We start from the raw sequence: 11,515 nt of genomic DNA, 5'->3' as shown, positions 1-11,515 counted from the left end.
TTTCAGTGTCCCTCCAACACCTCCCATGCCTCCTACCCCCTCTAGAACTAGTGTTCTCTTCCTATCTATACATGGTATTGTTTTGTGTGTGTGTGTGTGTGTGTGTGTGTGTGTGTGTGTGTGTGTGTGTGTGGTCATTGTATGCAAGCCTTATTTGGGTAAACATATTGTTAGACTTGATTGGTGCATATCCCCGCCATGACTAGAAGACACACACACACACACACACACGTTCAGTTAGTGTTGCGCATATGTACACGTATTTAGGACTGCTGACTTGGGAATTGATAACCTATCAGGGGGCTCACTCCTAGGAAAAGGTGGGTCTCCCTACCTCAGCCGCCACTAACAGACTGAAACTTCCCTCGAAGGCATGGGTGGTTTAGTGTGCTTTCCTGTTGCTGTAATAAAACATGATAGCCAAAAGCAACTTGGGGGGGAGAGGGTTTATTTCAGCTCACTATCATTGAAGATAGTGGAGGCAGAATCGAGTGCAGAATTTGAAGCAAAGGCCATGTAGGGACAATGCTTATTACTATTTTATTGTTAGTTATTATTATTATTATTTCTATTATTATTACTATTATTATTGCTATTACTATTATTATTTTTGTTGCTGGCTTATTTCTAGTTCAGCTACCTTTCTTATACAGCCACAGTGGAATCCCCCTGCATCAGTTACCAATTTGAAATGCCCACAGGCCAGTCTGATGGAGGAGGCAACTCCTCTTCCCTATTCCCGGCTATGCCTAGATTTGTGTCAAGTGAACTCTGATGGTGAGATTTTGTGAATTTTCCTCCATCCACATCTCAACCCCCGTGGTCATGATGCAAGCCTTGTGTAGGTAAACGTATTGCTGGACTGGATCGATGCACATCCCCGCCATGTCTAGAAAACACTATCACACAGCCGCTGTCCTGGTCCTCTGACTCTTTAATGTTATTTTAAAGACAGGGAAAACTCCCCCTTTGACCGTTGTTGATACCCTGTGTTAGGCAGTAAAGATTGCCTGTCTTGTTCCTTTGCCCTGTCAATGACTCACTATGCTTCCCAGTTAGCAGCAAGTTGGCAGAGACATTCTTGTTGTAGAATCTTGACTCTTGCAGTTTTGAAGGGTGGAGGCAGCAGCCTGAAATTACAGCGAGGATACCAATGGGTTATGACACGTAGAGGACTATAGCAAAAACAGCTATCTATGACCCACAATTCCACGGTCCTGAGAAAAGCTCCACTATCTTAAGTCATTCTTATTGCCGCAGAACTGACAGCTCTGTCTAGCCATCTTTTATTCTGGAATGTAACCAGAGCCTTCCTGTAGAAGTGTTAAAATCGTACGGGAAGTTGTCCATTTCCTTTGCTAGAAGAGGGGTCCTATTATAATGAAAAAAGTAGCTGGACCTTTTTTGTAAGAACCATTTGAAACTTTGGGCCTAATTCTCTGTGTGTGTGTGTGTGTGTCTTTGTGTGTGTCTTTGTGTGTCTCTGTCTCCCTATGTCTATGTCTCTGTATCTCTGTCTTTGCCACTGTGTCTCTATCTCTGTGTGTCTCTTCTGTGTGTGTGTGTGTGTGTGTGTGTGTGTGTGTTTGTGGAGAGGGGTCCATGTGTCGGTGTCTCTGTGTCTGTCTGTCTGTCTCTCTGTGTGCCACTCTCTGCCTCTCTGTCTCTATGTCCCTGTGTCTGTGTCTCTATCTTCATGTCTCTCTCTACTCTCTCTGTCTCCGTGTGTGTCTGTCTGTCTCTGTCTGTCTCTCTGTGTGTCTCTGTCTCTCTATGTCTCGTGTCTATGTCTCTGTCTCTCTCCTCTCTCCCTCTCTCTCTTCCCCACCCCCCTCTCTGGAGGGGTGGAGATTGTGGCAGGAAGGAGTTGCTTCCCAGTGTCTGGAAGTCCTTACCAATAACAAACTCGAATCGGAGGTTGCATTTTTATGTCCAGACAGGATGTGGTGGAAAGCAGACTTGGAACTGGGAGAGGGGAAATGTGTGTTTAGTAGTTTTTAATTTCTCTTTCAAGGAGGAAGACAATGAACGGACTTGTTTCTCCAAGGTCAGAATGAGCATCTGATACAGACAGGGATGGGGGCATCGCTATTAATGCCTACACGGTGTGGGCAGAAGGGAGTAAGGTGAATACGTGTGATTTCCCATGCATGTCTCGGTCTGAGTCTTGAACAGAGTCATATTTCATTTCAACCTGTGTAAAAGAAGCATAATCAAATGATCTGAGATGGCTAGCCAAATGCAGATGATGTTAAAAGGCATTTTTCAATTAAAGTGGAGCCAAGTGACCATTCCTGTAATATTTAATAGAAAAACTGGACCTGAAGATACATAAAGGTAGAAGAAACAAATGCCTAACTGCAAATAAATGTGCTGCTGCAGTTTTTGCACTGTGGGGGTTGGGAGTTGAGCTCTGGAACTCGCCACCACTGAGCTGACTCCCCTGCCCCTACTAAGGGAAATTTTATAACACTCCAATTAGCAACTGCGACAGCAACTTTTAAAATGGTTTCCAAGTTTTAAATATTGTTTTGTCTAGTGTGTGTGTGTGTGTGTGTGTGTGTGTGTGTGTGTATGTGTGTGTGTATGTGAGTTATCTGTGTCCATTCATGCGGAGAGGGTGTACTGGTTGTTTTGTTGTGGTGGTGGGATTTGTTGCTGTTGTTGTTGTTGTTGTTGTTGTTGTTGTTGTTTGGGTTTTTGGTCACCTTGGCTCAAGTCACCGTCATCTGAGAAGAGGGAACCTCAGCCACCATCTCTGGGCAGCCGGTCAAGCAGGCCGAGCAAGCCCGAGGGACTAACCCAGGAAGTGACACTCCTCCATGCTCTCTGCCCTGACTTCCCTTCATGAAACTCACGAGCTAAAATAAACCCTTTCCTCCCAGGTTTGCTTTTAATCATGGTGTGTTGCCACAACAACAGAAAACCTAATTAAGATAGGCAGCATCCTTTTTTCAATCATGTCCCATCTTATTTATTTTTATGGCATAAATGCTTTGCCTGCATGTATGTCTGTGCACAGCATGGGAGCCTGGTACCTAGAGAGGCCAGAAGAGGGCATCAGAGCCCGGAGGACTAGAGTCACAAACAGCTAGGAACTGCCATGAAGATGCAGGCAATTGAAGCCAGCTTCTCTGGAAGAGCAGCCCCTTCCGTCTTATTTTTTTGAGACGTGGTCTCTCACTGAACCTGGAGTCTATTAACTGGCCAGTAAGCCCAGAGACTCTCTGCTTTGCCAGCACTAGGATTACTGGGGCCTGCTGCCATGCCTGACTTTATAGATGAATGATAGGGACCAAAACAAAGGCCCTCACACTTGTACAGCAAGCCATTTCCTACCCTCTAAACAATACCTTCTACATATCATGTGTGTATTGCATGTACTCATTCATATCTGTGTATAGATGCATGTATATTGCCAGTGTGTGCATGTGTGCGTGTGTGCATGTGTGTGTCTGTATATGCATGTGTGGGTGTGGGTGTGAGTATGTACATGCATGTGTGTGTTTGTGTGTGTGTGTGTGTGTGTGTGTGTGTGTGTGTGTGTGTGTGTGTGTGTGTAAGTAGCAGGAACAGTGCTCTGTGTGAACACTGAGAGCAGTACAGCCACAAAAGCATCTCCTGCAGGAGGACCTAATTGAGGCCTGCCTGAGAGAGCAAGGATTGCTAGTGCAAACAATGTCAAACAATCGGAACTGCTGTTTAGAAGAGACACTTTCTTGGGACCAATGGGGCGTGGGGTGGGTGGAGGGTATTAAAGGAGCTTGCAGCAGTGTTCAGATGAGCTTGCGGCAGTGTTTCTCATCTGCTCCCGGGAGTCTGTGTCACTGACTCTGCACCACCTCACCCTCAACCCCAAGAGCAGGTAACATTGAGTGGAGAGCTGTCCAGGGCACAGGCAACATGTGTATGTTGTATGCATGTATGAATGTGTGTTCACATGTATATGTGTATATGTGTGTGCACGTGTGTGTGCATGAATTGTGCACATGTGTGTATATGTGTATGCATGCATGCATGTGTGTACTTTTGAGTGTATGCATGTCTGTGTGTGTGTGTGTGTGTGTGTGTGTGTGTGTGTGTCTGTATCTCTGTGTGACTGTGTAGGGCCAAGACTGATGTGTGGGGTCCTCTTTGTCTCTACTTTATTCATTGAGGCAGGGTCTCTCAATTGAACCCAGAGCTCACCTACATGGCTAGTCTAGACATCCAGCTTGCTCCAGTGATTCCCACACCTCTACTTCTATCTACCTAGTCCTGGAATTACGGGTGAGCTACCACGCCCACACAGCATTTATGTGGATTCTGGGGATCCCTCCTGGTTGTCTGGCAAGTGCTTTAACCGATGAGCCACTTCCTCAGACTTAAACGGCAATTTCAAAAATCAAACATTGCATCATATTACAATCTCATACAATAGCCATACAGTGTTTCCATGCTCCGGAATGACGGTAAGGAGTCAAGTAAAGCCTCTGTGTATTCAAACCATTATGTTTCTAGAAGAGCAGAGAACGCTGTACATGCAGTGTAGCTCTGTAATTAATGATCTATAATAGGCTCAACTCTGAGCTGAGTTGTATCATAGTGTGACAGCATGCTGAGCACATGCAGACACACTGTGTGCTCAGAGCCAAGGTTGTGTCAGGTTTTTGACACAGGCAAGCATAGCCAGAAACACCTTCACTAGAGGTTTTATTCTAATCAATTTTTGTTCATTGAGCATTTAAAAACCCTTCAATTTTGCCAATTTTTTTCATGACAGGCTCCCCACCCCCATCCCCCGCCCATTTGGCTCTATATTGGATTGTGACTCACAGTCTTGAAAATAAATAAATAAAACAGAGCCTGGGCCAGGAAAAATGGGTAAAAGACTAGCTGGGCAAGCCAGCCGCCTGAGGTCAGTTCCCAGAATTCACAGAGCTAGCCAGATCAGGGGCCCACATCTGTGCCTTTAGCACTCCTAGGGCAAGATGCAAGCGAAGTGAGAACAGGAAAATGCCACAAAGGCTTAGAAGTTTGAAAGGCAGCAGGATTAGAGTACGCAGCTCATCAGCAGAAGCAAGACAGATACCGCCTCAGCACAGAGATGGGCAAGAACTGTGGCCTGTGGCCTGCACTCAATAATTAAATATATATGTTTATTTCATTTGTCTGTTGATTGGTTGGTTTTCTTTCTTTCCTTTACCCCTTGGCTCCCAGGGATTGAGTCATCTTTACCCACTGAGCAACCTCACCTGCCTATAAATAAATAAAAAATTTAAAAATTAAACGAATAGAAACAAAAAGCAGAAGCCAGATGATGGTGGTAGTGATGGTGCACACCTTTCATCCCAGCACTTGGGAGGCAGAGGCAGGTGGGTCTCTGAGTTCAAGGCCAGCCTGGTTTATGGAGCAAATTTCAGGACAGCTAGCGGCTACACAGAGAGAAATATCCTGTCTCAAACAAACAAACAAACAAAAAGTAAAAAGATGATGATGAGGAGGAGGAGGACAACAACGACAATGACGATGATAGAATGCGGCTTAGAACATCCAAGATTGCCAGGTTTGGTGGTGCACGCCTTTAATCCCAGCACTCGGGAGGCGGAGGCAGGCGGATTTCTGAGTTCGAGGCCAGCCTGGTCTACAGAGTGAGTTCCAGGACAGCCAGGGCTACACAGAGAAAACAAAAAAAAAAAAACAACAACAACAACAACAAAAAAAAATCCAAGATCAATGCTGATACAGGTTTGTTTGTTTTTTTTTTTTTCTTTTCAATCCAAAGGAATTTTGCCTGCTTAATTTTTGTTTTACTATTTTTTTTTCCAGAGAGGGCTTTACTACATAGACCGTGCTAGACCACCATGACTCGTGGTCCTCCCCCTCCCAGACGTCTACCCTGTGGCCTCTGGGATGATGTCTCTGGGCATAGCAAGACCACACTGACCACTTTGACACCAGTGCATGCGGGAAGGAGAGCCTACACGGACATCAGAGCTGGACAGGCCCAAGCACAGCACTGCCCTGACCAACTGTAGGACTCTGAGCAACTTTCTCTGCCTGGATTTCCCATTCGTTTCTAAGGAGGGGCTGGTTTTTCAGATAGAGTCTCACTGTGTAGCTTTGACTGACCTGAAGCTCGCTCTGTAGACCAGGCTGGCCTTGAACTCACAGAGATCCATGCACCTCTGCCTGGCATTAAAAGTGTGCCCCACCATGCCCAGCCTTATGTTTCCACATTCAAAATAAAGATGATAATATATGTATATTTTGCACTAGAGTTCTGAGACTTACCTTGAATGAACGCATGTTAAGTCTGGTAACCGACATGTAATAACCTGGTTTCTAAGGACCAGCTGACGGGACTCCCCTCTGCTCACCTCTTTTCGGATCATTTGCAACAAGTAGAGCTGCCCAGTATGATCCTCACGTCCTTATCTGGTTTCAGATATCAGACTCTGATGCTGCGTGCCCTTACTAACTCTCCTGGTGGGTTTTTATTGTTCACTTGACACAACTCACAGGCACCAGGGAAGAGGGAAGCTCGACTGAAGAAGTGCCTCCATCAGATTGGACTGCAGCGGGATCTGTGAGGGATTGTCTTGATTGATGATTGACGTGGGAGGGTCCAGCCCACTGTGGGCGGCACCATCCTTAGGCTGGTGGGCCAGAGCTGAATAAGGTTGATAGCAAAGAGCAAGCCAGTAAACAGTGTTCTTCCATGGTCTCTGCCTTGCGCCCTGTCCTGTCCTGACTGATTCCCCTCAGTGACAGATTGACAGTGTAAGATAAAATGCATTACTCAATGTGTTTCATATCTAAATGAAATACATGACTACATCAAGCTACTTGACCAACATATAACCTGAGGTTTTCCAGCCTTGAACTCACAACAATCCTCCTGCCTCACCCTCATGAGTCTGGAGACCCTGTGAAACAATGGCCCGTTGGGGGAGAGAGGCTATCTCTCCTCTAGAGCCTATCTCATCACAGTTCAAGGAAGCCTTCCCAGTACAAATATGAAGGGTCTGAGAATGCTAATTAAAGCCTGGTCCTGCCCATGCCCACACCTCCTTTTGGGGGGGGCTGATGGAGAACCCCCCTAGAGACAATGCAGGCTGTACAGAATTGTTCTGCTTGCCCAGAGCGTTCATCCCACAAGCCTGACCCCTTTGAAGATTCTCCTTGGGGTCCAATCACACAAGGAATCAGACTTAAAGTATTAGTCATGGTGTCTGAGCCTTGGTCAGTGGACATATCTGACTCTGAGTAAACCTCCTGAGAGAGCCCAGTTCTCCAATCTCTTTGAGCTCTACAGGAAGAGGCAGCAAGCAGCCCCAAAGCCCTGGGCTTTGAGTACTGTGGGATCAGTGACTATCAGCTCAATACCACCCTGCTTGCCTTGAGCCGCCATCCTGTTCACCGTGTCCCATGTCTATTCTGGAGACCCTGACAAACCAGAGTGCCAGGCGAAATCAGTTAAATCTCAAATTGTGTCCTACACCTCTAGAGAAGTTCAAGAATTTGGGGCCTGGAGTGTTATTAATGGTGGGAAACTTTCCTGGCTCTCCTCTAAGCTGAAGCAAGTGCTGAGGGAGGCAGGGCCACACCTTCAGTTCCAGGTCTGGGCCTGCGTCTTTGGTTCATCTGAAGACCACAAGATTGATACTCTGGGGCCTAGTGACAGCTGGGAGGTGACAGAAGAATATCATGAGCTAAGTTCCTTCCTATGCACACGGTTCTAAGGAAGAGTTTCTTGCCTGTGACCCCAGAATTGGAAAGATTGAAAGAGGCAAGATCTCAAATTCAAAACTAGCCTGGGATATATAGTGAAATACTGTCTCCAACTATCATTAAATGAGGGGGAGGGGACTGGGTTCAGAAGTAAAGGGACCTTGATATCTATAAAGAATATATTGTGTTACAGACTGTGGTCAGCATGTGTGTAATATCTTGTAGTCCTTCTGTCTAAATGAAGCCTGTGCCCTCTGAGTAGCATCTCTCTATCCCTTCCCCCAAACACCAACCCTTGTGGCCATCTTTCAACTCCTTCCTTGGTATTTCTCAGCTCTATCAGAGCCAAGAGCCTTTACTCAGAGCCACATTAAGGACATCAAAAGGAAACTCAGATGGTACAGTTTGCCTATGCCCATAAGTTAAGTACATGCAGGTGTGTGTGTACAGACATATAAGTATATGCACATACATGAATGCATTATGTTTCTACCGATCATAAAAGGGGGAAGTGGGAGACCTAGTCATGGAAGAATTAATTCCATCGGCACATGACGGGCATGACTAGACCTGAAGACAGAATGAAGCTGTTTGATGTTTTCTTCCATACATTGAATCACCATGAATGTAAGAAGCCATACTCACCCACTGATTATAGGCATGCTACAAGCCACTCAAATGCTAGCAGGAAACACAACCTTTCATGATGGAGTTACCTCAATAGTCAACAACTCTGGGTAATGCTTTATGCAACACACACACAAAAAAAATGACTTTGTAGTAATTTTGTATAATTCTAGCTAGCCTGGGTAAAAGACACACAATCCAGGTATTTTATTTACAAACTGCGAGCCTAGATTGGGAAGATTTGGAGCTGTTCTGACTTATACCCTAGCCATATATTCCCATGTTACTTGCTGTTTCTCCTGGCCACGGGCTCATGGTCCATCTCCCCTCGTGGTGGCTCCTCCACATCCCTACAACTCTCCCTCTCTCTTCCTGCAACCCCCTCTCTCAATCCTCAAGTTCATCTTTCTCCCTCCACTGCCCAATCACAGGCTCTAGCCTTATATTGGCCAGTTAAATTGGGGAACAAGGTTTACACAGCTTCACTTGGTGTGCATGAGGGTCTGCTCATTTGGGGCAACCAGATTTCAGGAGTCAGTATTTAGCCTTAGAATACAAGCCACATCAGACGAACCCAATACATGACTTTAAAAAAAAATCAATTCACATGACTACTGCATCATCTCCAGAGATGTCAAGGATGTTAAAACTCAGCAAAGAATACTTAGCCACTAAGTATTTGAAGCTCTACAGCAGGATTCTTGGCACAGGTTTTTAGGTTGGTTTTTTTGTTGTTGTTGTTGTTTTGTTTTGTTTTGTTTGTTTTTTACTTTCCCTGTGTGGCTGTGTAACACAGCACAACATTTAACACTGGGCTATATGGAAGGACAGTCTATCACTAGGATTTGCTGAGAGTCTGACCATATATTGCCTGTTATTTTAGACACTTCCCACCTTCTCTCCCACCGTGTCACTAAATGCCTGGAGCACCCCCAATCATTGTGTTCAAAAGATTCCCTCCTACGTGTTCTCAACGCCCCCAGGGAGCAGTGTCACCCCACGGGGTGGTAACTAGGAAGGACTCACACAGGAGCTGTGACCAGATGGTCACAAGGAAAAGACTTCCCTGTCTAGCATCACACCAACAAGCTTGGACACTTCACAGAGCAGAGAGACTGCTGGGCCCAGAGTACACTTAGTGAGGCATATGGTGAAAGGCTGGCAGCTTTGGAACAGCAGACAGATGTCATACCTTGTAGTATCTTACAGGACAAAGCCGAGATCTGGACTTTTTCATTGGTGTGCAAGGGTTTTGGAGATGAGCATAATACCACAGTCCTGTAATCCCAACTACTTGGAAGACTAAGACAACAGGATCATAAATTCAAGGCCTGCCTGGGTAACATAGGGCTAAAAACAAGTCTAGGTAATTTAGTGAGATGCTTTATAAAAATAGGACTGAGGGTGCAGCTTGCTGGTAGAGTATATGCCTGCCATTCACAGTGCCCTGGGTCCACTCTGTAGTCCAAAAGAAAAGAGAAGGAGAGTTGCTAAGCAAGGAAAAGAAAAGTTCATTATTTTAACTTTGGTAGTCATGTAGCTGTAAGAAGCAAATGGTGAGAGGAGAGGCAAGAGAGTCAGCTGAGAGGCTTCGGGTACTCAGAGGGGAAGTTAGCATGGTCCAAGATGGAGAAAAGAGAGTGGGGTCTTAATTTCATTTCTGTTGCCATGGTGGAACACCCACCCCAACAGAAGGCAACTTAAGGGAAAAGGTTCTACTTCACCTAAAAATTCCAGATTAGAGTCCATCACTGCACAGAAGTCACAGCAGTGGAAGCTTGAGAGGGCTGGTCCTATCACATCTACAGTCAAGAACAGAAAGAAGTCAATACGTTGATGCTCACTTGATCGCTACACTTCACTTGGTTTCTCCACTCTTGTAAGGTTCTGGACCTCCTGCATAGGGAATGGTGCTGCCCACAGTAGACTGGGCTTTCATTAGCTTGATTAAGACAATCCCTCGAAGACACGCCCACAAGCCAACCCCAAGTAGACAGTGCATCACTGAGACTCTTCCCAAGTTATTCCTGGTTGTGTAGAGTTGACAAGTAAAGCTGACATTACATGTAGCCTCGAGAATAAATGTCAGGAAGGAAAGAGGGAGTCAGTAATGACCTGAAATGAGTGTCAGACAAGAAGTCAACAAGGAAGAATGATAGCGGGCTTAGTTTTGTTTTTATTACTAAGGAACAGAAATTTCTTTCTCACAGTTCTGGAGGTTGGGGAGGCCAAGATCAGGGTGCCAGCACCTTCAGTGACATTCTGGTGACAGTGCTTTATCATCACTTTTAACATTAACAATTCTGCAATTTCTAGCAAAGGTCCCTATATTGGCATATAGGAGTAATTTGGGGTTTTTTTGTTTGCTTGCTTGCTTGTTTGCTCTAGTGAGTATCCATACTTTTGTTTGGCACTCATTCCATTTGAGATTCCCTGTGGGTATCTAGGTAACATCAAATAGGTTCCTGGAGTCAGGCAAATGATGCAGGCCTGTAATTCCAGGATTATCAATCAGTTCAAGGTCAAAAAACAAAAAAAAAAACAAAAGCAAACAAACAAAAAGCCATCTGAAATTTAGCCCTGAGAACTTGAGTTAGGGTTTGTTTGTTTGGTTTTTTTTTAATAGCATTTTTGGAGATTCATTTATTTTTATGTGTATGCATTTTGTTTGTTTGTTTGTTTGTTTTGTTTTTGTTGTTTTTGGTTTCCAAGATTGTCTTGCCTACATGTGCCTCGTCTCTCTCTCTCTCTCTCTCTCTCTCTCTCTCTCTCTCTCTCACACACACACACACACACACACACCTATAGAAACTAGAAGAAGGCATCAGATCCCGTCTGAACTCAGGTCCTCTGGAAGAAAAGCAAGAGCTATTATTTGCTAAATTATTATTTGCTAAACAAACTCTCTAGCTTCTGAGTTTGTTCCACAGGGAAAGAAAGTAGGGACATGACTGGACAGTAGAGAGGCAGAAACAGTGATGGGAAAGGTGTTTAATGGTGAGCTCTATTAAGGTGAGCTTGCATTATGAGCCAGATGGGAGAAAAGGAAGAGCAGATTGTGGGAGCCAGGACCACGAAGTGAAGCAGAAAACAACCCTTCATCCCTGAGTAAGAGCTGACCATTGGGAAGATAAGACTGAGCTCACTGTGCCAAGGTGTGCCCTATCTTTACATC

General features: G+C 45.1%; 1 long non-coding RNA gene across 2 annotated transcripts; it reads right to left on the bottom strand.

The window, feature by feature from the left end:
- Positions 1–916: 916 nt before the first annotated feature.
- Gm46229 lies at positions 917–10,533 on the bottom strand. 2 transcript variants are annotated; one of them, XR_001779791.2, is made up of 2 exons: positions 10,065–10,533; positions 917–1,130 (listed from the first exon to the last, which is right to left on the bottom strand). It is a non-coding gene; the product is annotated as a predicted gene, 46229 (long non-coding RNA). The 2 variants fall into 2 exon arrangements; XR_001779790.2 differs by lacking the exon at positions 10,065–10,533 and adding an exon at positions 1,896–2,913.
- Between the last annotated feature and the right edge of the window lie 982 nt (positions 10,534–11,515).

This window comes from Mus musculus, chromosome 10 (assembly GCF_000001635.26).
Source record: "Mus musculus strain C57BL/6J chromosome 10, GRCm38.p6 C57BL/6J".
Classification (NCBI taxonomy): domain Eukaryota; kingdom Metazoa; phylum Chordata; class Mammalia; order Rodentia; family Muridae; genus Mus; species Mus musculus.
The sequence above is the reverse complement of the archived record's forward strand: the minus strand, read 5'-3'. Positions and strand labels throughout refer to the sequence as shown.